Below are 26,748 nucleotides of genomic sequence, written 5' to 3' on the forward strand. Positions count from 1 at the left end.
CAAAATCACTACAAACAATGTGAAGAGGTACAAGGCAGTTCTGAAGGATTATAAGGGAATATTATGAGCGTTATATGCCAATAAACTAGATATTGAAGGTAAAATAGACAACTAGCTACAATAGAAAGATACTAATTCCAAAAGTTAACAAAGAAGAAACAGAAAATCTAAATAAATCTTTCACTAGAATAGAGAATTAAAAAAAAAAAAAAAAAAAAGCCCAGCCCCAGGTGGCTCACTGGGGATTTCTAATAAATGTTTAAAGAAAAATTCATATCAACACTCAAAAACTCTCCTAAAATATAGAAAGGTTTAAACATTTCCCAACTCATTCAATGAGGCCATTTTTACCATGATGCCAGAAAATAGAAAGCTACAAACCACCATCTATTGTGAATTACACATGCAAAAGACCTTAAGAAAAAAACCAGCAAAATGAATCCATCAACATATAAAATGGATTACACACCATTGCCAAGCGGGATTTATCTCAGGATTGCAAAGATATTTCAACATGTGAAAACAATTAATCTAATATACCACATACTTTATCATTAGAATAAAGGATATGAAGTACACGATAATCTCAATAGATGAAATAAAGCATTTGAAAAAAGTCCAATATCCTTTCATGAAAAAAAAAAACAAAACACTCAATGAAGTTGAAATAGAAGAAAACATCCTCAATCTGATAAAAAGCATCTACAAAATCTCTCAGCTAACATCACACTTAATGGTCAAAGTCCTGATGTTATCCCACTGAGATGAGGGACAAGATAAGAGTGCCCACTTTTTTTTTTTTTTTTTTTTTTTTTCTGAAATGGAGTCTCGTGCTGTCGCCCAGGCTGGAGTGCAGTGGCACAATCTAGGCTCACTGCAACCTCCACCTCCTGGGTTCAAGCAATTCTCCTGCCTCAGCCCCCACTAGTAGCTGGGATTACAGGCACGTGCCACTACGCCCGGCTAATTTTTGTATTTTTAGTAGAGACAGGGTTTCGCCAAGTTGGCCAGGCTGGTCTTGAACTCCTGACCTCAGGTGATCTACCTTCCACGGCCTCCCAAATGCTGGGATTACAGACGTGAGCCACCACCCCCGGCCAAGAATGTCCACTCTTGACACTTCTTTGAAAAACTTTATTGGAGTTCTTAGCCAGGGAGATTAGGCAATAAATAAATAAATAAATATGCATCTTGGAAAGAAAAACATAACCTATCTCTACTTGTAGATAACATCATCTTGTACATAGAAAATACTAAAATTAATTAAAAACTAATAAATCTAATAATCTAATACATTAAGTCATCAAGGAGGCAGGGCACAAGATCTACACACAAGTTTCAAATGTATTTCCAAACACTGACAATGAAGAATCTGAAAATAAAAGTAAGAACACAATAACATATTTCATGGTTTGATTTATATGTGATATACAGTGCAGGCAAACCATACAGATAAAAATTAGCCAAGTAGTTTCCTAGGGCTGGGGGGATAGGAGGAAATGTGGAATGACTGCTAGAAAGGATAGGATAACTTTTGGGGATGTGGAAAATGTTATAAAAGTGATTGTGCTGATGATTGCAAAACTCTATGAATACAGTTGTCCCTTGGTACCCATGGGTGCATTGGTTCCAGGACCCCTGCAAATACCAAAATCTCAAATGCCTATGCCCTTTATATAAAATGGCATAATATTTGCAAATAACACACATCCTCCCATATACTTCAAATTATCTCTAGATTATTTAAAATACCTAATAAAAACACTATGTAAATAGTTGTTATACTGTGTTGTTTTTATTTGTATTATTTTTATTGTCATATAGTTATTATTTATTTTTATTTAAAAATATTTTCAATCTGGGGTTGGTTAAATTGACGATGTAGAACCTGTGGACACAGAGATCAAATTGTTTACTAAAAACATTAAACTAAAGTGAGTAATACTTTATGTAGGTAAATTACATGTCACGTGAATTATATCACAATTAAGCTATTACAAAAAATAATTTCAAATAACATCTTTATTTCTGAGTTGTCTAAAACTTCACTTAATATACAGATGAAACATTATTATTGACATCTTTAACAGTATTGTTGACTTAGAAATATTATAAAATAGCATATTTAAGGTTGTTAAATTGCTATTCTACACTGCGTATGAACAATTTGTAGTACTAGAAATTTATATATTTTTAAACATTCATCAATGTTATTTAAAAAGCTTTCATGTGCTGAAGAAGGGATGAATCTGGGAAGAAGGGATGCAAGATCCCGGAAGTATGCCAACATATAAAACCCCAAGTCAAAAGGTCAAACAGTACACTTGTCTTGCAAGTCACCCAGTTGGCCCTCTTCTAAGTGTACCTTTATACCTTTTGTTCCTGCTCTAAAGCTTTTTAATAAACTTTATTCTTGCCCTGAAACTTACCTTGGTCTCTCCTTTTGCCTTATGTCTTCTTGGTCGAATTATTTATTCTGAGGAGGCAAGAATTGAGGTTACTGCAGACCCACATGGATTTGCCACCAGTAACATTAATAGCTATTAAATGATATTATGTCCAAACATACTATTTGTAACCAGCTTATTCCAAGGCTTTTGCAGAGGAAAAAAACCTATGTTTAACTGTTGGTGTCTCTGTAGTATACTCATAATCGAAATATCACATCTGTTTACTCAAAGTAAACAAAGACAGAACAGAATAAACCACAACAAACAATAATTTCAGAATAAGTGCCCAACTATTTGGTAAAAAATGAGAACAAAGAAATTTTAAAAGATTGGTTAGGTATATAATTGTGTTGAAGAAAAACTACAAGTAGATAAAGCAGGTTTGTTGAAATAGGATTTGAATTAAAGGACAAGATGGGAAAGAGAGGAAGATAATTTAGTAATTTGCATGAAGAGATATTTACTAAAAGTGACTTGCCATTATACCCTTCAATTTTAGATTCTGATCCACCAAAATATGTTTATGACTCCTTAGGGCCATGATCTTGAAAGGACAAGTCCTGTCCATGTGAAAGTTATGTCCTGTATTAATTTGCTTTAGAAAAAAAAAAAAAAAAAAGGCTGGGCGTGGTGGCTCACGCCTGTAATCCCAGCACTTTGGGAGGCCAAGGCAGGTGGATCAACTGAGGTCAGGAGTTCAAGACCAGCCTGGCCAACATGGCGAAATTCCGTCTCTTCTAAAAATAAAAAAAAAAAAAAAAAAAAAAAATCAGCTGGTTGTGGTGGTGTGTGCCTGTAATCCCAGCTACTCGGGAGGCTGAGGCAGGAGAATCTCTTGAACCCAGGAGGCAGAGGTTGCAGTGAGCCAAGATCGCACCATTCCACTCCAGCCTGAGCAACAAGAGTGAAACTCCATCTCAAAAACAAAACAAAGCAAAAACATATGGGGAGAAATGCTGGGTGATTAAACCTTAGACCTTATATGCATTTCCTGGACAAGCCATTTTTTAAACTAATATTTGTTGGGGATTTCCCTGCAGGGCCACTGAACGTCGCAGGGGGTCAACCCGCAGACACTCCTACGAGGCCCACGGTCACCCAGGCTTGCCTTTTGGCTGGAAGGAGCAAGCACCCTTTCTCTTCAGAGCTGAAAAACTCAGTTTCTCATTTATCTATGAAAACAGTTTAGTTCCTCATGCAAATGCACACAGACAACCCAAGTTAAGATAAATTTTAGGAGAAAAAGCAATAGAGAAGTCTCTTTAGAATGCATCCCTGAACTAGAATTAGGATCCTTAAACAACAACTTCCTAGGAGAAAACCAGCTCAGAATAAATCAAGGACCATTAACCAAAGGGAGGTCCAGGGCTTAGGAGGACTTACCAGTTCCACCTGAGGAGAAGCTCGAACTTGGTGGGGCTTCAATGAGCCCCTGCTTATTATTACCTTAGCTTCGGTTTCCAGCAACTCCTTTGGAAAGCCACATACATATAATATATGTGGCTCAATATTAGTTCCATTGTAAACCAAAAGGTAACAGAGACAGGTCTCAATCCAATTTAAAGATTTATTTTGCCAGGTTTAAGGACATGCCCAGAAGAAAAAAAAAAAACCATAGAATCACAAAAATGGTCTGTGTCTTTCTCCAAAGATGATTTTGGAAGGCTTTGATATTTAACCAGAAAAATTTGGCTGGAGTTTAAAAAAAAAGGAGGGTATGGTAATCCACATGTTACAAGGCAAAAGAAGCAGGTAGGGGAATAGTCAATTATGTATTCATCTCTTGCTCAGTAGATTGGCATTGAGGGGTGGAGCTGGTGGGACTTCCTGGGCTGGTTCGGGGACTTTTCGCAAAAGACCCCTGTGACTCAGGGTTTTGAGTTCTTAACCAATTGAGTGAAGGATTCAAAATTAACCACTCCAAGGGAGGACTGAAAAAGAACCACTCTCAATGGACAAAAAGAAAGAAAGGGGAGGGGTTAACACAGGGATACAAGCCCTAGCCACCCAAGCCAGCAACGGCAATCCTTCCGGGTCCCCTTCCACCACGTGGAAGCTTTACTTCCGCTTTGTTCAATAAACTGCGCTGCTGCTCACTCTCCTGGTCCGTGGACTCTTTTTGAGCTGTAACGCTCATGCGAAGGTCTGCAGCTTCATTCTTCGAAGTTAGCAAGACCACGAACCCATTGGCAGAAAAACTCCTGACTGAGCACTTTACGTAAGATAAGGTGAACGTAAAGTAGCTACCTGTGAAGATATTTCATATTTTATCTGTAGCTATCTGCTTAGGGACCAAAAAAGGCAGTTTCTTGTATCACTCAGCTTTAGCTTTTTTTTTTTCCTTTTGGCATAGTGAATTGTAGTCCCAAGTTTTAATTTTCGTTTCACATTTTGTAAATACCCTAGGGGTTCTTCCCACCCACTGCATAAAGAAAGACCACAGCATTGTGGTAGAGGAGGAGCGTAATAGACATGAGGCCTGCCACACCATGTGGGCTATGGTTTGCACTCAAATCATCTAGTCCAAAGCTAGTAGGTTAAAGGGTTTTCAAAGGAAGTTTGAGGGGAGGAGTGGGGGTGGCTAGGTAACAGGTGCTTGCTGCTGATTGGCTGAAGCAGAGATGAACTGACAGGGGGTCAAAGCTCTCCTTTTGTGGGCTAAATTGCTTCTGGGTGGGGCCATGGGAGCTGGGGTTTGTGGTCCAGGTGGAGGCATGGGTGTCAGACATGCAAGAAAACCTGGAAAGATATCTCAAATGGCCAATCTACAACAGTAGTGTTACTTGCAGGAGTAACTGGGGAAGTTGTATATCCTATAACTCTGGAATAATGGATAACAATCTATGTCCGCACATTAGCGAGACTCAGGCTACTCTCCTCCCCTGAGCCTGAAGGTTTCCCATTAGCTTTACAAAAGTAGTTGAGTTTGGGGCAAGGCCTATTATCATTTAAACTGTAGCCTAAACGCCTTCCAAAGTTAGCTTGGCCCAGTAGCTCAGGAATAATTAAAGGAAAGGTAGATAGGGGTTAAGTTAGCTTAGTTTACTGTTATATTTTTCTCACAGATATAACTCTTGTAGAGGCAGTTTCAATCCCCTTCTTTAGCATCAATACACCTTATTCTTAAGGTGTTAGCTATACAGATAGAAAATGGGTGACAAAACACTCTGGCTTCTTATGCTAGCATGGGGGGCATAGTTAGAAGTGGCAGCCCAGGGAAATAGAAGTGAAACCACTGCTTTGCAGCTATCTGCATGTACTCAGGGATGTATTATAAAGACGTTAATATTCTTACCCACAGTTCTAGTACAGCACTCAAATGAAGAGTACACTATAGGTTATTAAAAAAGACAGACTGAGCAAATTTAAATACATTGCCTCGTATCTTTTTAGTCAGTGTCTTAGTCCTGGGACTAGATTAGTTTAACCAAACGGCTGTTTCCCATTATCAGAAGGTGGTATTGCAGATGGGCTAGGCCTCTGTATGTCATGAAGGCAAACAGATTTTTTAATAAGACACATATCTACAGAGACAGAAGAAAAAATGTTGGGCACAGTTTATCCAGATGTTAGACTCAAAGCATCTTTTTAGAGGATGATTGTGGTGGCAATCTGACATGTTTTTCTCTTGCCTATATTGCAAAGAGTAAGTTTCAGCTTACCAGGCCTCAGAAAAGAGGTAGTAACACCTTCATTGTGTCCAAGTCAGAATAAGAAAGGAAAAAATTTAAAGCATAAGTTTGGGGACCTGTAGCCCAGAAAGAATTCAGAATCCACCCCACATTGCAGAAAATAACAAAAACTTATAAACAGCAGAGAAGACTGGAATCTAACAACAGGTGTACTATAGTTTTTTTTTCTGAAACATAGTTTTTCTCTCTCCAGTCCCCATTTTACTAAAGAAAAATCATAGTAGGACAAATTTACCTGTAAAAAAAGTCTTAGTCTTAGTATACTTGGCCTGAGTTTCACTTGCGTCCACGTGAAGAGACCACCAAACAGGCTTTGTGTGAGCAACAAGGCTGTTTATTTCACCTGGGTGCAGGCGGGCTGAGTCCAAAAGGAGAGTCAGTTAAGGGAGATAGGGGTGGGGCCGTTTTATAAGATTTAGGTAGGTAAAGGAAAATTACAGTCAAGGGGGGTTGTTCTCTGGCGGGCAGGGGTGGGGTCACAAGTCGCTCAGTGGGGGAGCTTTTTGAGCCAGGATGAGCCAGGAGAAGGAATTTCACAAGGTAATGCCATCAGTTAAGGCAGGAACAGGCCATTTTCACTTCTTTTGTGGTGGAATGTCATCAGTTAAGGGAGGAACAGGTCTTTTTCATTCCTTTTGTGATTCTTCAGTTACTTCAGGCTATCTAGGCATATACGTGCAGGTCACAGGGGATGTGATGGCTTAGCTTGGGCTCAGAGGCCTGACACTGAGTATTTGCATAAAGTCAGCAAGCATAGCTATTTGGCATGGAATCTCCTTTTTAAAATTGGCTTTGCTGAAACTTTATTCCATAAGAAATCTCAGATTAGACATTTTTAAAGCCTTAAAGTCCAGCCAATACCTACCTGGTTGCAATACCTGTATTAATTGGATAAATTCCTCACTTCGAGGTCCCAAGATAATTTGGGTCATCCTGGGCCTGTCAGAAAGTGACATTCTTTACTTACCACAGGTCAGAAACCCTGTACAGGGACTGTGTAGACAAGGTATGAAGTCAGTTTTCCCGAGGGGCTTTTCATGGCTCTATAAGTCAACTTTGATTCTTTAAAGCAATCTGAAAGTATGCTATTCTGTTATCAGCAGTGAATCTATATGGGTTTGCAGCAACCTCAATTTTTGCCTCCTCAGAAGAAGGAATTCCACTGAGGGGCATAAGGCAGAAGAAGAGACTGAGGCAAGTTTTAAAGCAGAAGTGAAAGTTTATTATAAAGCTTTAGAGCAGGAATGAAAAGAAAGTAAAGTACATTTGGAAGAGGACCAAGTGGGCATCTTGAAGGTAAGTGCCCCACTTGAAATTAGGCTTAGGGTTTTATATGCTGGCCTACTTCCAGCATCTTACAACCCTTTTCTGGTGGGATGCCCCCGGAAGGCCATATACCAGTTAAACTAAACTGCAGTCTGGCTCTCAGGAACTCGTACTCTTAGCGGAAGGGGATGAGCACCACATCAAGTATTGGGGGAACCACCCCCAATATTTCAACTTAAATTCTTTTCTATTTCCCTGTCAGCCAGTCTGAGAAATAAAGGGAAAGAGTACAAAAGAGAGAAATTTTAAAGCTGGGTGTCCGGGGGAGACATCACATGTTGGCAGGTTCTGTGATGCCCCCCAAGCTGCAAAACCAGCAAGTTTTTATTAGTGATTTTTAAAGGGGAGGGAGTGTACGAATAGAATGTGGGTCACAGAGCTTACATGCTTCCCAAGACAATAAAATATCACAAGGCAAATGAGGGCAGAGCGAGAACACAGGACCAGAGCAAAATGAAAATTGCTAATGAAGTTTCATGTCCCACTGGGCACACATTGTCATTGATAACATCTTCTCAGGAGACAGGATTTGAGAGCAGACAACTGATCTGACTAACATTTACTAGGCAGGAATTTCCTCATCCTAATAGGCCTGGGAGCCCTACAGGAGACCAGGGCTTATTTGATCCCTTATCTGCAACTATATAAGACAGACACTCCCAGAGAGCCCATTTTAGAGACCTATCCCTGGGAATGCATTCTCTTTCTCAGGGCTGTTCCTTGCTGAGAAAGAGAATTCAGTGATATTTCTCCTATTCGCTTTGTAAGAAGAGAAATATGGCTCTGTTCCACCTGGCTCTCAGGCAGTCAGACCTAATGGTTATCTCCCTTGCTCCCTGAACATCGCTGTTATCCTGTTCTTTTTTCAAGGTGCCCAGTTTTCATATTGTTTAAACACAAATGCTTCACAAACAATTTGTGCAGTTAACGCAATCATCACAGGGTCCTGAGGTGACATACATCCTCAGCTTACGAAGATGATGGGATTAAGAGATTAAAGTAAAGACAGGCATAGGAAATCACAGGAGTATTGATTAAGGAAGTGATAAATGTCCATAAAATCTTCACAATTTATGTTCAGAGATTGCAGTAAAGACAGGGGTAAGAAATTATAAAAGTATTAATTTGGGGAACTAATAAACGTCCATGAAATCTTCACAATTTATGTTCTTCTGCCATGGCTTCAGCCAATACCTTCATTCAGGGTCCTTGACTTCCTGCAACAGTCAAGGAAATACCCTATGGGACAAAGAAATCTGAATGGCAGGACTTGAGTCCCAGTTCTGTCCTCTGGTGGGAAGTTTCTTTCAGCAGGGAGAGACAATTGCAGTGCTGGGCTGAGCAGGGAAAGTCTGCAGCTCTATCCCAACAATCAGGCAGCCTTGGTGCTCATGAAGGGCATTGAAGAGGGGGGACACCTTTATCTCCTTGTCCACCACTGCAGACATAGCTGGAGCTTTACCACAGGAGCTCAGCATGGGTTCACCTATTGACAGCCTTTCTGGAACACTTCTCTTTGGTTGCTTCCCCACAAGAAGGGCACCCCACAAATTCAGGCTTGCATGAGGGGCAGAGTCACAATTCTTCTTTACTTGGAACATTGGTATTCCTTCAGATGAAAACAGGTGCTTGTCTGAATACTCAGAAATAAATAAATCTGGGAGGTGGATAGCTTTCATGCTAAACTGGCAGAGGAGCTGAGGTGGCTCCCACCCTTTCCCCTGATAATACCTTACTGCATCTAATTGAGAACTCCCTCAACCACTTTCATCAAGGTTGGGACCTCTGGCTACCATTGTGTATTGCATTTACCCACCTGCTTTAGCTACAGCCAGTTCCTACTCAGGAACACATCCCTTACTGTTCTGAAGCCTGAACAATCAACTCAATAAATAAAATACTGGGGCAAAATTAAATATATAAAAAAAGTATATACCACAGGGAAATGAGATAAGCTTCAAGAGACCTCTACTATTTCAGCCTCATAGGAGACAGTGAACTTTCTTGCACACCTAGTACATTGTTACAACATCTAGCATCTGAGGAAGCCATTATACAAAGACTGTCTATAACCAAGAAATGCATACAGAGTCTTTACCCCTAAAAGCACCAATATCTACATTAGGCTATAACAAACTATAAACATTAAAGTAACAGTCTTTTTTTTTTCTTTTTCTTTTTTTTTTTTTAAGACAGAGTCTTGCTCTGTCACCCAGGCTAGAGTGCAATGACACAATCTCTGCTCACTGCAACCTCTACCTCCCGAGCTCAAGCTATTCTCTTGCCTCAGCCTCCCAAGTAGCTGGGATTACAGGCACGTGCCACCATGCCCAGCTAATTTTTGTATTTTTAGTAGAGATGGGGTTTCACCATGTTGGATAGGCTGGTCTCGAACTCCTGACCTCAGGTGATCCTCCCACCTTGGCCTCCCAAAGTGCTAGGATTACATGCATGAGCTACTGTGCCCAGCCCTAAAGTAATATTCTTAAGGGAGAAAAAATAAAATTAGAAAAAAAAAACAGTCAAATCAAAAATAAGTTCAAGAACAATGAGAAGAAATAGTCTACACAAATGAGAAGAAACCATAAAAGTAATTCTGGTAATATGACAAAACAGGGTTGTATAACATCCTGAAAAGATTATACTAGGTCCCCAGTACTGGATCTAAATCAAAATAAAATTTTGGAAATACAAGATAAATAATTCAGAAAGTTGATTATTATGTTACTCATAGAGATATCAGAAAAAGATAAAAATCAACATAAATAAATTTAAAAAAAATCAGGATTTGAATGAAAAAATGTTCTAGAGAGAAAAATATCATCAAGAAAAAAATCAGAACTTCTGGAAATGAAATACACACATAAGGAATTATAAAATGCAATGGAAAGTTTTGATCATAGGCTAGAGCAAGTAAAAGAAAGAATTTCAGAGCTTGAAGATACGGATTTTGAATTAAGCCAATCATACAAACATAAAGAAATAAAAATCCAAAGAAATAAATAAAGTCTTATTAAATGAGATTATGTAAAATGATCAAACCTAAGAATAATTGATATTCCTACATGAGAAGAGAAGGCTAAAAGCATGGAAGACTTCTTTGAGTAAATAATTGAGGAAAACCTCCCTGGCTTTGCTAGAGATTTAGATATTCAAATACAAAAAGCTCAAAAAACTCCTGGGAAATTCATTGCAAAAAGATTTTCACCAAGGCACATAGTCATCACACTATCTAAAGTCATGATGGAAAAAAACCTAAGGGCTATGAGACAGAAGCATCAGATAACTTATAAAGGAAAAGCTATCAGACTAGCAACAGTTTTCTCAGCAGAAACTTTACAAGCTGGACGGGATTGGGATCCTATCTTTAGCCTCCTTAAAAAGAATAACTGTCAGCCAAGAATTCTATATCCAGTAAAACTAAGTCTCATACATGAAGGAGAAATAAAGTCATTTTCAGAGAAACAAATGCTGAAGGAATTTGCCAGTACCAAACCAGCACTACAAGAAATGTTAAAAGTAATTCTACATCTCAAAACCAAAGCTCGATATGCACCAAAATGGAACCTCTTGAAAGGATAAAACTCACAGGGCCTATAAATCAATAACACAATTTTAAAAACAGGGTATCTATGTAACAATATGATGAAGAGAATAGTACCTCACTTCTCAATATTAGTGTTGAATGTAAATGGCCTAAATGCTCCACTAAACAAATACAGAAAGGCAGAATGGATAAAATATCACGAACCAAATATCAGCTGTCTTTAAGAGACTCACTGAACACATAAGGATTCATATAAACTCAAAGTAAAGAGGGAGAAAGATACTGCACACAAATGGAAACAAAAAATGAGCAGGAGTAGCTATTCTTATATCAAAAAAAAGCAGACATTAAAGTAACAACAGTAAAAAAAAAAAAAAAAAAAAAAGAAGATCATTATGTAATGATAAAAGAATCAACCCAAGAAAAAATAGACTAATCCTAAATTTATATGCACCTAATACTGGAGCTCCATGATTTAGAAAACAATTAGTACCAGACCTAAGAAATAAGATAGAAAGTAACACATTAATAGTGGGAGACTTAAATATTCCACCGACAGCCAGAGATAGATAATTGAGACAGAAAGTCAACAAGAAACAATGTACTTAAACTACAATTTAGACCAAATAGATTTAACAGCTGTTTACAATCTACCAAACAACTGCAGCATATACATTTATCTCATCAGCACATGAAACATTCTCGAAGATAGATCATATAATAGACTACAAAATAAGTCTCAATATATTTAAGAAAATCAAAATTATATCAAGTATCTTCTCAACCGCAGTGGAATAAAATGATAAATCAACTCCAAAAGGAGCCCTTAAAATCATATAAATACATGGAAATTGAATAATCTGTTCCTGAATAATTATTAGTTAACAATGAAATCAAAATGAAAATTTAAAACTGTTTTAAATGAATGATAATAGTGACATAAGTGATAAAAATATCTGGGATACAGCTAAAGCAGTGCTAAGAGGAAAGTTTATAGCATTAAATGCCTACATCATAAAGTCTGAAAGAGAACAAATTGACAACCTAATATTACACTTCAAGCACTAGAGAAACAGGAACAAACTAAACCCAAAGCCAGCAGAAGAAAAGAAATAGAGAAGAATAACTACATAAAACTGAAAAAAAAAATTGAAAAGATAAAGGAAACAAAACGCTTATGCTTTGAAAGATAAACAAAATTGATAGACCATTATGAGATTAGCCAAGAAAAGAGGAAAGAAGATCCAGATAAACTCAACTAGATATAAAACTGGAGACACTACAACCAATACTACAGACATATAAAATATAATTAAACACTACTATGAACACCTTTATGTGCACAAACTAGAACAACTACAGGAAATGGATAAATTCCCTGGAAATATACAGCTCCCCTAGATTAAATCAAGAAGAAATAGAAAACATGAACAGACCAATAACAAGCAGCGAGAGAGAATCAGTAATAAAACAATTGCAAACAAAAAAGAAAAGCCCAGCAATAGATACATTCACAGCTTGATTCTCCAGACATTCAAAGAAAAATTTGTACCAGTCTTACTGAAAATACTCCAAATGATTGAGAAAAAGGAAATCCTCCCTAAATCATTGTATGAAGCCCATGTTACCCTAATTACAAAACCAGGAAAGGACATAACAAAGAAAGAAAACTACAGATCAATATCCCTCATCAATATAGATGCCGAATCTTCAACAAAATACTAGCTAACATTCCAATAGCACATCAAAAAATATATATCATGATTGGGGATGGTTTACCACATGCAAGTAAATAATGTGTTATATAGCATAAACAGAATTAAAAACAAAAACCATAGGATTATCTCAATAGATGCAAAAAAGCACTCAATAAAATTCAGCCTCTTTTCATGATAAAAACCCTCAAAAAACTAGGGATATAAGGGACTTACTTCAAAACAATACAAGCTATATATGACACACCTACAGCCAACATCATGCTGAATGGGGAAAAGTTGAAAGCATTTCTCCTGAGAAATGGAAGAAGACAAGGATGCCCACTTTCACCACTTATATTCAACATAGCCAACATAGCACTGGAAATCCCCACCAGAACAATCAGGCGAGATCAAGAAATGAAGAGCATCCGAATTGGAAAAGAGGAAGTTAAACTATCACTGTTCACTAATGATATGATCATACACCTTGAAAACGCTAAAGATTCCTCCAAAAGACTCTTAGATGTGATCAATGAATTCAGTAAAGTCTCAGGTTACAAAATCAATGTACACAAATTAGTAGCACTGCTACACACCAAGAATGACCAAGCTGAGAATTAAATAAAGAATTCAATCCCTTTTACAGCAGGTGCAAAAAATTAAATACCTAGAAATATACTTAACAATGTGATGAGGGATTTCTACAAAGAAAACTACAAAACGCTGCTAAGGAAAATCACCAATGACACAAACAAATGAAAACACATCTCATGCTCATGGATGGGAAGAATCAAATATTGTGAAAATAACCATATGTTTCAAAGCAATCTACAGGTTCAGTGCAATTCCCATTAAAATACCATCATAATTTTTCTCAGAACTAGAATAAACAATCCTAAAATTCACATGGAATCAGGAAAGAACCAGAATGGCCAAAGCAATACTAATCAATAAGAACAAATCTGAAGGTATCACATTACCAGACTTCAAATTACACTGCAAGGCTATAGTTACAAAAAAAGCATGGTAGTTCTACAAAAATAGGCACTTAAACCAATGGAACAGAACAGAGAACCCAGAAATAAAGTCAAATATGTATAGCCAATTAATCTTTGACATATCATATGATAGCATATATTGGGAATAGAACACCCTATTCAATAAATGGTGGTGGAAAAATTGGCAAGCCGCATGTAGAAGTACGAGATTGGATCCACATCTCTCACCTTATACAAAAATCACTAAAGATGGATCACAAACTTACATCTAAGACCTTAGGCCATAAGAATTCTAGAAAATAACATTGGAAAATCTCTTCTGGACATTGGCTTAGGCAAAAAGAATTTATGACTAAGACCCAAAAAGCAAATGGAACAAAAACAAAAATGAATAAATGAGGCCTAATTAAACTAAAACATGTCTTCACAGCAAAAGAAATAATCAGCAGAGTAGACAGACAACCAACAGAATGAGATAAATATTTCCAAACCATGATTCTGTTGAAAGACTAGTATCCAGAATCTACACGGAACTCAAACAAATCGGCAAGAAAAAAAATAAAACAAATAATCCTATAAAGTGGACAAAGGACATGAATAGATATTTCTCAAAAGAAGATATACAAATGGCCAACAGACATATAACAAAATTCTCAACATCACTAATTATCAGGGAGATGCACATTAAAATCACAATGTGATACCACCTTACTTCAGCAAGAATGGCCATTATTAAAAGTCAAGAAACAATAGATGTTGACATGGATGAGGTGAAAAGGGAGCACTTATACACACTGGTGGAAATGTGAATTAGTACAACCTCTATGAAAAACAGTATGGAGATTCCTTAAAGAATTAAAAGTAGATCTACTATTTGATCCAGCAATCCCACTGCTGGTTATCTACCCAAAGGAAAAACAGTCATTATATGAAAGAGTCCCAAGAACACATATGTTTGCAGTTCACAACTACAAAGATGTGAAACCAACCTAAGTGCCTATTGACCAATGAGTAGATAAAAAAAATTGTGGTATATATACACTATGAAATACTACACAGTCATAAAAATAAATGAAATAATGTCTTTTTCAGCAACTTGAATGGACCTGGAGGTCCTTATTCTAAGTGAAATTATTCAGGAATAGAAAATCAAATACTGTATGTTTTCACCTATAAGTGGGAGCTAATGTGTGAGAACAGAAAGCCATATAGAGTAATATAATGGGCTTTGGGGACTCTGGCAGGGGACAGGAGTGAGAAATAAAAGACTACTTATTAAGTACAGTGTACACTGCTCACATGATGAGCATACTAAAATCTCAGAATTCACCACTACAGAATTCATCCATGTAACCAAAAACCACTGGTACCTTAAATATAGTGAAATAAAAAGAAGAAAATGGTTTATGTATATAAATAGGTTGCAGTTACTTTCTTCTGAAGTCCATGTTGTCTAGCTTCAGTTTGCAGGGCTGTAAGAAAAAAATGTCTTAAGTTTTAGTGATTTCAAATTAGGAAAAAATGGAGGAAAGGGAAAATAAAGGAGGAGAAATATTGAAAACATAATTTTGGAGACTTGTAGCCAGGAAAAATATTCGGATTTAGTCTAAATTGTGGAAAATAATAACCGGAAAAACATTAGACAAGGCAAGAATCTAATAACAGGTGTACTATAGTTTATTTTGAAACAGTTTTTCTTTCTTCAATTTCACTATTTTATTAAGGACAAAATCATAGTAGTACCAATTTATTTGTAAAATAATCTTAGTCTTATTTTACTTCACTTGATGATTTGTGTAAAGTGCAGCAAGGATAATTATTTAATTATTTGCCATATAAGCTTTCTTTCTCTCTCTCCTTCAATTGGCTTTGCTGGAACCTTTTCCATAAGGGATGTAAGTTTAGACCTTTTTAAAAGCTTCAAGCCCAGCCAAAGATTTATCTGTGCCTGAAGACATCAGTATACATTGGGTGAATTTCTCTCTTTGTGAGGCCCCTAGGATATTTGGGGTTCCAGGGCCTGTCACAAAGTGAAACTATTTACAAACCAAAGGTCAGGACCATCTCCCTAGGGCAAATTTGCATCCTCCCTGTAGCACAACAGCTGATGTGATCTTGAAAATGTCACCTCCTGGTTGGAGGACAACCAACACAAAACCAGTGCACTAAACAAAAACACAACCAAGGACCCTCACAGAGTCACTTCATACCTCTGCTTCCTCCACCAGAGCAGGTGCTGGTATCCATGGCTGCAAGACCTGAAGACTGATCACATCACAGGACTCTGCAGACACTCCCCAGTACCAGCCCAAAACCCAATAGCTCCACTGGGTGGCTAGACCCGAAAGATCGAAAATTATCACTACAGTTTGGCACTCAGGAAGCCCCATTCCTAAAAGAAAAGGGAGAACACCACATCAAGGGAGCAGGCTCAGGGTCTACTCAGCAGACTTGATCTCTGAGCCTGCCCCAGTGCTAGGCTGAGCCTGTTGGCCTGAGGCCCCAGACCAGCCCCAATGCCCGACTAATGCCCACATCCCTGTCATCAGGCCAACAGCTGCAGACCCAGACTTTAGGTTGGCCCTTGCATATACAGAGCTCAGACTAATCAAGCACCAAGTCAGAACCTGAGGCCCCAGGCTGCAGGCCTGTTTTAGTGTTAGGTTGGCACAACTGGCCTCAAATACTAGGTGGGCACCTGTGGATACAGGCATCGAGGAATTCTTCAAGCTCAAAGAAAAGGAAGCTAATTAGTAACACAAAAACATATGAGAGTATAAAGCTCTGGTAAAAGTAAGCAAACAGTCTAATTCAGAATATCCTAATAATGTAATGGTAGTGTTATCATATATAACAGTAGCATGAAGTTTAAAAGATTCAAGCCTATTAAATAATAATAGCTATCACAATGAATTAAGGAGTACAAAATATAAAAAGACATAAGCTATGACATCAAAAATTTAAAATATGTGTGGATGGTGGAGTAAAAGTGTAGAGTATTTTCATGCAACCAAAGGTAAGTTGTTATTAGCTTGAAACAGACTGCTATAAATATAAGATTTTTTATATAAACCTCATGATAATCACAAAATGAAACATATAGTAAATTAACAAGAGGTAAAAATTAAGTTATCAAATTATAGTACTAGAAATAATCACTTAATCACAAAGGAAGACAGCAAGAGAGAAAAAAAGGAACAAATGATTTACAAAATAACTAGAAAAAAATTAACGAAATGGCAGGAGTAGGTCCTTACCTATAAATGATTACCCTGAATGTAAATGAATTAAATTCTCTAATCGAAAGATACAGAGAAGCCGAGTGAGTAAAAAAAAGCAAGACTCAACCATGTACTGCATACAAGAAACTCACTTCACCTGTGATTACACACGTAGGGACATGGATGAAGCTGGAAACCATCATTCTCAGCAAACTATCGCAAGGACAAAAAACAAAACACTGCATGTTTTCACTCATAGGTGGGAATTGAACAATGAGAACACATGGACACAGGAAGGGGAACATCACATACCGGGGCCTGTTGTGGGGTGGTGGGAGGGGGGAGGGATAGCATTTGGAGATATACCTAATGTTAAATGACGAGTTACTGGGTGCAGCACACCAACATGGAACATACATACATATGTAACTAACCTGCATGTTGTGCACATGTACCCTAAAACTTAAAGTATAAAAAAAAAAGTGAAGAGAAGAAAAAAGATAGTTCCATGCAAATGAAAAAAAGAGAACAGTGATAGCTATGCTTATATAAGATAAAATAAATTTTAAGTCAAAAACTGTAAAATGATACAAAAGAGTTATTATACAATTATGAAAAGACCAATTCATCAAATAATAAAACAATTATAAATATATATGCTATCAAAATTTGAGCACATAAATACATAAAACAAATTTTAAAAGAAATGAAGCAAGAGATAAACTGTAAATCAATAATAGTACAGTATTTCCATACCCCACTTTCAGCAATGGACAGATTGTCCATACAGATCAATATGAAAACATCAGACTTAAATGACACTTCAGACAAAATGAACTTACCAGACATATACAAAACACTCCATTCTACAGAAGCAGAATACACACTCTTCTCAACCACACATAGAACATTCTCTAAGATAGATTATATATTAGCTCACAAAACAAGTTTTAACAAATTTAAAATTTTGAAATAATATCAAGTATCTTTTCCAACCAAAATATTATGAAACTAGAAAATATTAACCAAATAAAGTTTAGAAAAATGTATAAGTACATGGAAAATAAACAACATGCTCTCAAACAACCAATGAATAAAACGAGAAATTAAAAAGAAAAAATTTAAAAATATCGAGACAGATATAAATAAAAACCCAACTGTATTAATCTGCTTTGTGTTGCTACAAAGATATACTTGAGGCTGGGTAATTTATAAAGAAAAGAGGTTTGTTTGGCTCATGGTTCTACAGACTGTATAAGCATGGCACCAACATCTGCTTGGCTTCCAGTGAGGTCTCAGGAAGCTTTTTCTCATGGCAGATGGAAAAGAGGAACAAGGCATGCCACATGGTGAGAGAGCAGGCAAGAGAGATGCTATGTTCTTTCAAACAACCAGCTCTCACATGAACAAACTCATTGCTACAGACAGGGCACAAAGCCGTTTATGAGAGACCTGCCCTCTTGGCATGAACACCTCCCACTAGGTCCCACATTCAACAGTGGGGATCACATTTCAACATGAACTTTGGAAGGGACAAACTTCCAAACTACATAAACAGTGTGCTAAAATGTATAATAAGGAGCAAGAGCAGTTCTAAAAGAAAAGATTATAGCAATTATTGTCTATGTAAATATAAGAAAAATCTTAAATAAACAAGTAATGATACACCTCAAGTTACTAGAAAAACAAAAGCAGACAAGTACAAAGTTAGTATAAGGAAGGAAATAATAAAGATCAGAAAAAAATAAATAGAGACCAGAAAACCTATATAAAAGATCAACAAAACTAAGCATTATATCTTAAAAGATAAACAAACTCAAAATAAACAATGTAATGATACACCTCAAGTTACAAGAAAAACAAAAGCAGACTAAGTCCAAAGTTAGTATAAGGAAGGAAATAATAAAGATCATGAAAAAAATAAATAGAGACCAGAAAACCTATATAAAAAATCAACAAAACTAAGGATTATATCTTAAAAAATAAACAAAATCAACAAAACTTTAGCTAGATGGACAAAAAAGAGAGGACTCAAATACATAAATCAAAAATGAAAGAGAAGAAATTGCAACTGATACAACAGAAATACAAAGAATTATAAGAGACTACTATGAACAATTACATGCCAACATGTTGGATAGCCTAGAAAAAAAATACATTTTTATAAACATACAACCTACCAAGACTGAATTATGACAAAGTAGAAAATTAAACAGACCAATGTGTAAGAAGAGTGAAAAACTTATGTCTCCTATTAAAGAAAATCCCAGGATCTGATGGCTTCACTGCTAAATTTTACCAAACATTTAAATAAGAGCTATTAATAATACCAATTATTCTCAAACTCTTCCAAAAAAAGTAAAGAAAAGGCAATACATTTAAACTCAGTTTATGAGGCCGGCATTATCCTGATACCAAAACTAGACAAAGACACTATAAGAAAAGAAAATTACAAGTCAATATCCCTGACGAACATAGATGAAAAGCTCTTTAACAAAATATTAGCTAACCAAATACAACAGCACATTAGAAAGATTATGATCAAGTGGAATTTACCCCTAAGATACAAGAATGATTCAACATATGCAAATCAATAAATGTGATACATAACATTAACAGGATAAAGGAAAAACACCAAAGATATTTCTGTAGATGCAAACAAGGCATTTGACAAAATTCAACATGCTTTTATCATAAAACACTCAACAAATTAGATATAGAAGAAATATACCTCAACATATGAAAGGTCATATGTGACAAACCCAAAGATAACATCATATTTATTGGTGAAAAGTTGAAAGTATTTCCTCTTATCAGGAACAAAACAAAAATGACCAATCTCATCACTTCTATTCAACAAAGTACTGGGAATCCTATTCAAAGCAATTCAACAAAAGAAAAATATGAAAACATCCAAATTGGAAAGGAAAAAGATACATTGTCTGTGTTTGCAGACAACATAATCTTATATATGGAAAACCCTAAAGACTCTTCCCCAAAACTGTTAAAACTAAAAAACAAATTCAATAAAGTTGTAGGATACAAAACCATCATACAAGTGTCAGTAGTATATTTATACAATAACAATAATATATCTGAAAAAAATTACCCTATTTACATTAGTTAAAAAATAGAAATAAAATACATCAAATTAAAATTCAATCAAGGAGAAGAAAGGCCTGTTACTGAAAACTATGAAATATTGATGAGAGAAATTCAAGAAAAAAACCAAATAATTGAAATGATATGGTTATGTATCAGAAGAATTAATTTTGTTAAAATAACTATACTACCCAAAGTAATTTACAGATTCAATGCAATCTGTATCAAAATAGCAGTGACATTTTTCACAGAATAAAATACAACAATCCTGCAATTTATATGGAACCACAAGAGACTCTGAATATCCAAAGCAATTTAAACAAAAAATCTAATCCAGAGGCACCACATTATCTTACTTCAAAATACACTTTAAAGTCCCAGTAATCAACACAGTATGGTACTGGGAGAAAAGGAGCCCAGAAATATATTTATGCAATTGATCTTTGACAAAGGTGCCAAGAATACACAAAAGAGAGTCTCTTCAATAAATAGTGTTGGAGTAACTGAATATTCACATACAGAAGAATGAAATTAGACTCTCATCTGACATCATATATTAAAGGCAGCTCAAAAATGTATTAAACACTTAAATATAGGACAAGGAACTATAAAACTACTAGAAGAAAGCATAGGGAAAAAGTTCCATGACACTGGTCTGGGCAATGATTTTTTGTAGATGTTCCCAAAAGGTCATGCAACAAAACTGAAAATAGACAAATGGAGTTATATCCAACTACAAAGCTTCTACACAGCAGCAACAACAAACGAACAACAAACCAACAAATGAAAAAACAATCAACAGAGTAAAGGGACAACCTACATAATGGGTGAAAATATTTGCAAACCGTATATCTGATAAAAAGGTTAATATCCAAAATAGAAAATTTAAACAACTCATTAGAAAAAAAAAACACTCTATTAAAAATGAGCGAATGATCTTAATATATATTTCTGAAAAGAAGACATACAAATGGCCAATAAGTATATGAAAAAAAAAATGCTCAACATCACTATCAGAGAAATGCAAATTTAAGCCACAAGGAACTAACACCCTATACATGTTATAATAGCTATAATCAAAAGGATGAAATATAACAAATGCTGGTGAGGATGTGGAGGAATGGGAACCCACATTGTTGGTAGGAATGTAAAATGGTGAAGCTGATATGGAAAAGAGTATGGTAGTTGTTAAAAAAATTAAAAATGAAGGTACCATATGATTCAGCATTCCCACTACAATGTATATGTCTTACTCCATTTTGTGTTGCTATAACAGAGTATCTGAGACTGGGTGATTTATAATAAAAAGAAATTGATTTGTCTCATAGTTTTGGAAGCTGAGACTATCAAGATCTAGGGGCCACATTGAGTGAGCAGCTTCTTGCTGTGTCATAACATGGTGGAAAGCATTACATGGTGAGAGTGTGCACATAAGAGAGAGAAGGAGATTGAATTCATCCTTTTATCAAAAACCTACTCTCAAGATAACTAACCCACTTTTACAATAACAATATTAATCCATTCCTGAGGGAGAACCCTCATCACTTAGTCACCTCTTAAAGTTCCCACCTCTCAACAATTTTCCTTTGGGGATGAAATTGCCAACGCATGAACTCTGCAGGACACATTCAACACTTATCAGTATATATCTAAAGAAATAAAATAAGCATATGAAAAGATCTCTGAACTCTCATGTTAGTTTCAGCATTCCTCACAATGGCTAAGATATAGAATCAACCTAAGTGTCCAATAACAGATATATAAAGGAAGTGTGGCATATATACACAGTAGAATACATTCAACCTTAAAAGATAAGGAAATCCTGTCATTTGTGAGGACATGAATGAACCTAGAGAAATTTATGCCAAGTGAAATAAATCAGGAGCAGGAAAACAAATACTCTATGATCTCATTTATATATGAAATCAAAAAAAGTTGGACTCATAGAAGGGGAGAGTGGAATGGTGGTTACCATAGGCTGTGGGCGGGGGCAGATGCTGGGAAAATTGTCAAATAAAACAAAGTTTCAGTTAGATAGGAGGAATAAGTGCAAGATATTTATTGACAACTTGGTTACTATAGTTAGTAGCAATGTATTGCATCCTCAAAACTTGCTAAGTGAGTAGATTTTAAGAGTTCTCATCACCAAAAAATAAATATGTGAGGTAATGCATATTTATTTAATCTAGTCATTCAAAAATGTATATGCATTGCAAAACATTATGTTGTACATCATAAATATGTACAACTTTATTTGCCAATTAAAAATAAATAAAAATAATTTACAAAACAAAGATTTTGAAAAGTAGAGAGACAAAAATGGAATTTTAAAACTGCCTGATTTTGAAACTTCCTAAAAAGTTACAGCAGTAAAAACAGTGTAGTAGTTGTAGTAGTTGCATAAAAATAGACGTATAACAATAGATTATAATTGACAGTCCAACAATAAACCCATACAACTATGGTCAATTTATTTTCAACAGCCCCCAAGGCAAATTAATGGGGAAAAATATTTGTTTCAACCAATACTACTGAGACAACTGAATCCACATTCAAAAGGAATTATTAGGAATCCTAATCCACACTAGATATAAAAATAATTAAAAAATCATCAAATATCTAGATGTATGACCTAAAATTATAGAACCCTTAGAATAAAACATAGGTGTAAATCTGTATAACTTTAGACTATACAATGGTTTCTTAGATATGATACCTGAGGCACAAATGCACCCCCCTAAAATAGATAAGTTGGAATGCATCAAAATTGAAAAGCTTATTTTTGCTTTGAAAGAGTCTACCAAGAAAGTTAAAAAGAAACATACATAATGGATAAAATTATTTGCAAAATATATATTTGATAAGTGTCAGAAGCACCTAGCATTCAGAATATATAAGAAACTTAAGACTCAATAATAAAAACACAAGCCAATTAAAAATGGGTAAAGTATCTGAATAGACATTTCTTTAAGGAAGATATACAAATGGCCAATAATCACTTGAAAAGGTGTTAAAAAGTATTAGTCAGCTAGAGAAATGCAAGTCAAATCCATAATGAGATAATGCCATCTACTCACTAAGATGGCTACAATAACAAGTTTAATAAATGGATAATAAAAAGTGTTGCTAAGAATGTGGAAAATTTGAAATCCTCACACGTTGGTGAGAAAGTAAAATGGTGTAGACATTTCAAAAATAATTTGGATGTTCCTCAAAAAGTTAAACATAGAACTGCCACATGACTCACCAATTCCAGTTCTAAATATACATTCAAATCAATTAAAAATGTATATCTATACCAAATCTTGTACATGAATGATCATAATGGCATTATTAATAATAGCCCAAAGTGAAAACAACCTCAAAGCTTATCCATTAGTGAATAGAAAACAAATGTTTTGCATCCATAAAATGGAATAGAGTCCAGTCATAAAAAGTAATAAGAAGTCCTAATTCATGCCATGACATGAATGAATATTAAAAAAATTCTAATTACATGAAGCCAGGCATAAACAGATACATATTTTATGATTCCATTTTATTAGATGTCTTGAATAGGCAAATTCATAGACACTGATAACACATTGATGTTTGCCAGAATTTGGAGGGTAAAGGGTAATGACTGCTAACATGGAATATTTTCTTTTCTTTTTCTTTTTTTTTTTTTGAGAAGAAGTCTCACTCTTGTCCCCCAGGCTGGAGTGTAATGGTGCGATCTCGGCTCACTGCAACCTCTGCTTCCCGGGTTCAAGCGATTCTCCTGCCTCAGCCTCCCGAGTAGCTGGGATTACAGGCGTCCGCCACCATACCCTGCTAATTTTTTGTATTTTTAGTAGAGACAGGGTTTCACATGTTGGCCAGGATGGTCTCAATCTCTTGACCTCGTGATTCACCCTCCTCGGCCTCCCAAAGTGATGGGTTACAGGCGTGAGCCACCATGCCTGGCAGGAAGATATTTTCAATGGAGGGGCAGTGTGGTGGGGAAATGTTATGGAACTGGATAGTAGTGATGGTTGTGCAATTTGGTGTATATGGCAATACCCTCATAACTGTGCACTTTAAAATAGTAATTTTAATGGTTTTTAAATCATATCTCTATTTTTAAAAATATAAATAGGTAGATACATTTTACTTTAAGTGTACAAGTTATTCATGTCAATCTTTTAAAGTAGAAATGATATCTTTGCACATAATGTCCTCTAAATAAGTTCCGAATCATCTTTTTTGTATTAATCACACCTATAATGCAGTCTATGATTTATAGTTTGAATTTCTTTAAAGTGGAATCAGAATTAAAAGACAAAAATAAAACAATATTCATACAATCCTGCTAGATTTTTACAAAGCTTCCACAATGTTTTTAGTTATTTGATCTACACCTATTTTCATAATATAATTTCTATTCTAGAATGACTTTATGTAGTCATTCTACAGCACTATGTTTAATATTCGTAGAAAATTTGTACGTTATCACACATAATTCATCAGAGACAAAGGGATGCCTTTTATCTTTATAGTGTGCTTTATATTCAAAATGCTCTTCACAAGAATGCAATATGGTTTGGATGTTTGTCCCCTCCAAATCTCACATTAAAATGTGGACTTTACGCTGAAATGAGTCAAGGCTTTGTGAGAGTATTGGGAAGGCATGATATATTTTGTAAAGTGAGAAGAACATGAGAACTGGGAGGCCAGAGGCAGGATGACATAGCTTGGATGTTTGTGCCCTCCAAATCTCATGTTAAAATGTAACCTCCAGTGTCGGAAGTGGGACCTACTGGAACGTATTAAATCATGGGAACAGATCACTGATGAATAGCTTGGTGTCATCCCCTTAGTGATAAGTGAATTCCCACTCAGGTCTTGTGAGATATAATTGTTAAAAAGAGTGTGAGACCTCTGGCTTACTAATGGGGAACTGAACAAAAAGTTAATATGCTAACATGTTAATAAAATTTCAACAGTTCCTTACATTAATCAAATTGTTTGTTGACTTAAATATTGAATTAATGAATATAAGACATAATACAAGAGATATGAATAGATGCTTTAAAGTGGAATGATATAAAATGTACTGGACATGGAAACAGAAGATTTTAGGTTGAATTCTGCTACTATCACTTAATAAATATGAGACCTTGAGAACACTGATAGTCTCTCTGAACCAGTATGTTCTCTTTGGTAAAGACCAAGTATGCTCTAACTGTCTCACAGTGTAGTGGCAAGGATCAAGTGAATTAATGCATAGGAAAAGACAAATTAAGACTCTAAAAAGTGGCATATAGCACATATTTTTTAGGAACATACTTAAGAGACTTAATGGTACATCCATTATATTAATTTTCTACAATGAAATGGAAATATGCTCAGTATATATTTTTGATCATGTCAGTACATTTGGATTGTGATCTCAGACAAAGGGAGAGATAAATGTAAACACTAGAGATGCTATCGTCAGATCTACTTTATTTTAAGTAGGGTAAATTTAGGCTTAAGTTCACTGAGGAAAACTTCAGTTTTATGCCTACTGTCCCAGCATAACATTATGATTTCCTCTTTTTATTTCAGATGTATAAATTTTTAAACTATGACTTATATGATTACTCTGATATTAAATTGTCAATGCCAGTATTTACTACTAGGAGAGTCAATCTTCAAGGATTTAGAAGTAGCTCTGAACAAAGTGAATAAGATTGATCACATGACAGAATAATTAAACATTTGGATTTTTTCCAAGATGGAGGCTTGGAAGCTTAGTTAGCATGCCTCATCCTCTTGGGAAGAGCAAAATAGTGCATAGAAATTCACAGTGTGAAGTTTTATCTAAGAAATAACACAGAAACTCCACAGAAAATTTGAAAGAAACTTTATACACTTTAAAAAAAAAAAAAAGGATGGGCAGCAACCTGTACCATGAATCAGGTGGAGAACTGTGAGTCTCCAGAGCATAAAAGACGGAGACTATCTCCATGATTCACACATCCACTGGGAAGTTCAGCAATTCAAGCCATAGGAGACTGCCTTAACCCAACCCAGTGCTAGAGCTAATTTGGTGAACAGTTGCGGGGTATATGAGAAAGAGCAACATCGGGACATGCTTTGTGTGCACTCCCACAACCCAGCTGGGAGAGAAGGAAGTCATTCCTGATTTTAACATATAAGGCACCACGTGGAATTCTGCCAGCCAACTCAGGCAGTGGTCACAGGTTGGGAGAAGCTCCCAACTATGATTATAATCTAATGTCAAGCAGGAATAAATCCGAACTGAGAGGCTAGCTGGATGTGTGCTCTTGCCACGGTCACAAGAGCTAAACGCTCTGGCTGCACAGGTGAGCAAACTTGTGGTATGGCCTTAAAGCCATAGTTTCTGTTTCAGGTGGGAAGGCTTATAGCCTGAGGCAGCTGTGCATTCTGCATGCAGATGGACTGGGACCAAGCTAGCTGTTGAAGCTTTCTGCCAGCAGGAGGCTGTGGATGTGAGACTGGCTATGTCAAGGCATGGGATCTGGGTGGATCTCACTGCCACCCGCTACACCTATCTACCCATGTAGACTCCTCTCTGCAGACTAGGCAACTCTGCTACTTCCTGGAACATTCCCCCAGCAGGCAGGGAACAGCCCTCCAATCCTCACTGGGGACGCTACTTGTACTCACATGTGGAGAGCCAGAGCATTACTCAGCCCCAACCAAGATTTGCCTTTCTACCTACTTTGGC

The sequence above is a fragment of the Pongo pygmaeus genome, chromosome X (assembly GCF_028885625.2).
Source record: "Pongo pygmaeus isolate AG05252 chromosome X, NHGRI_mPonPyg2-v2.0_pri, whole genome shotgun sequence".
Taxonomy (NCBI): Eukaryota; Metazoa; Chordata; class Mammalia; order Primates; family Hominidae; genus Pongo; species Pongo pygmaeus.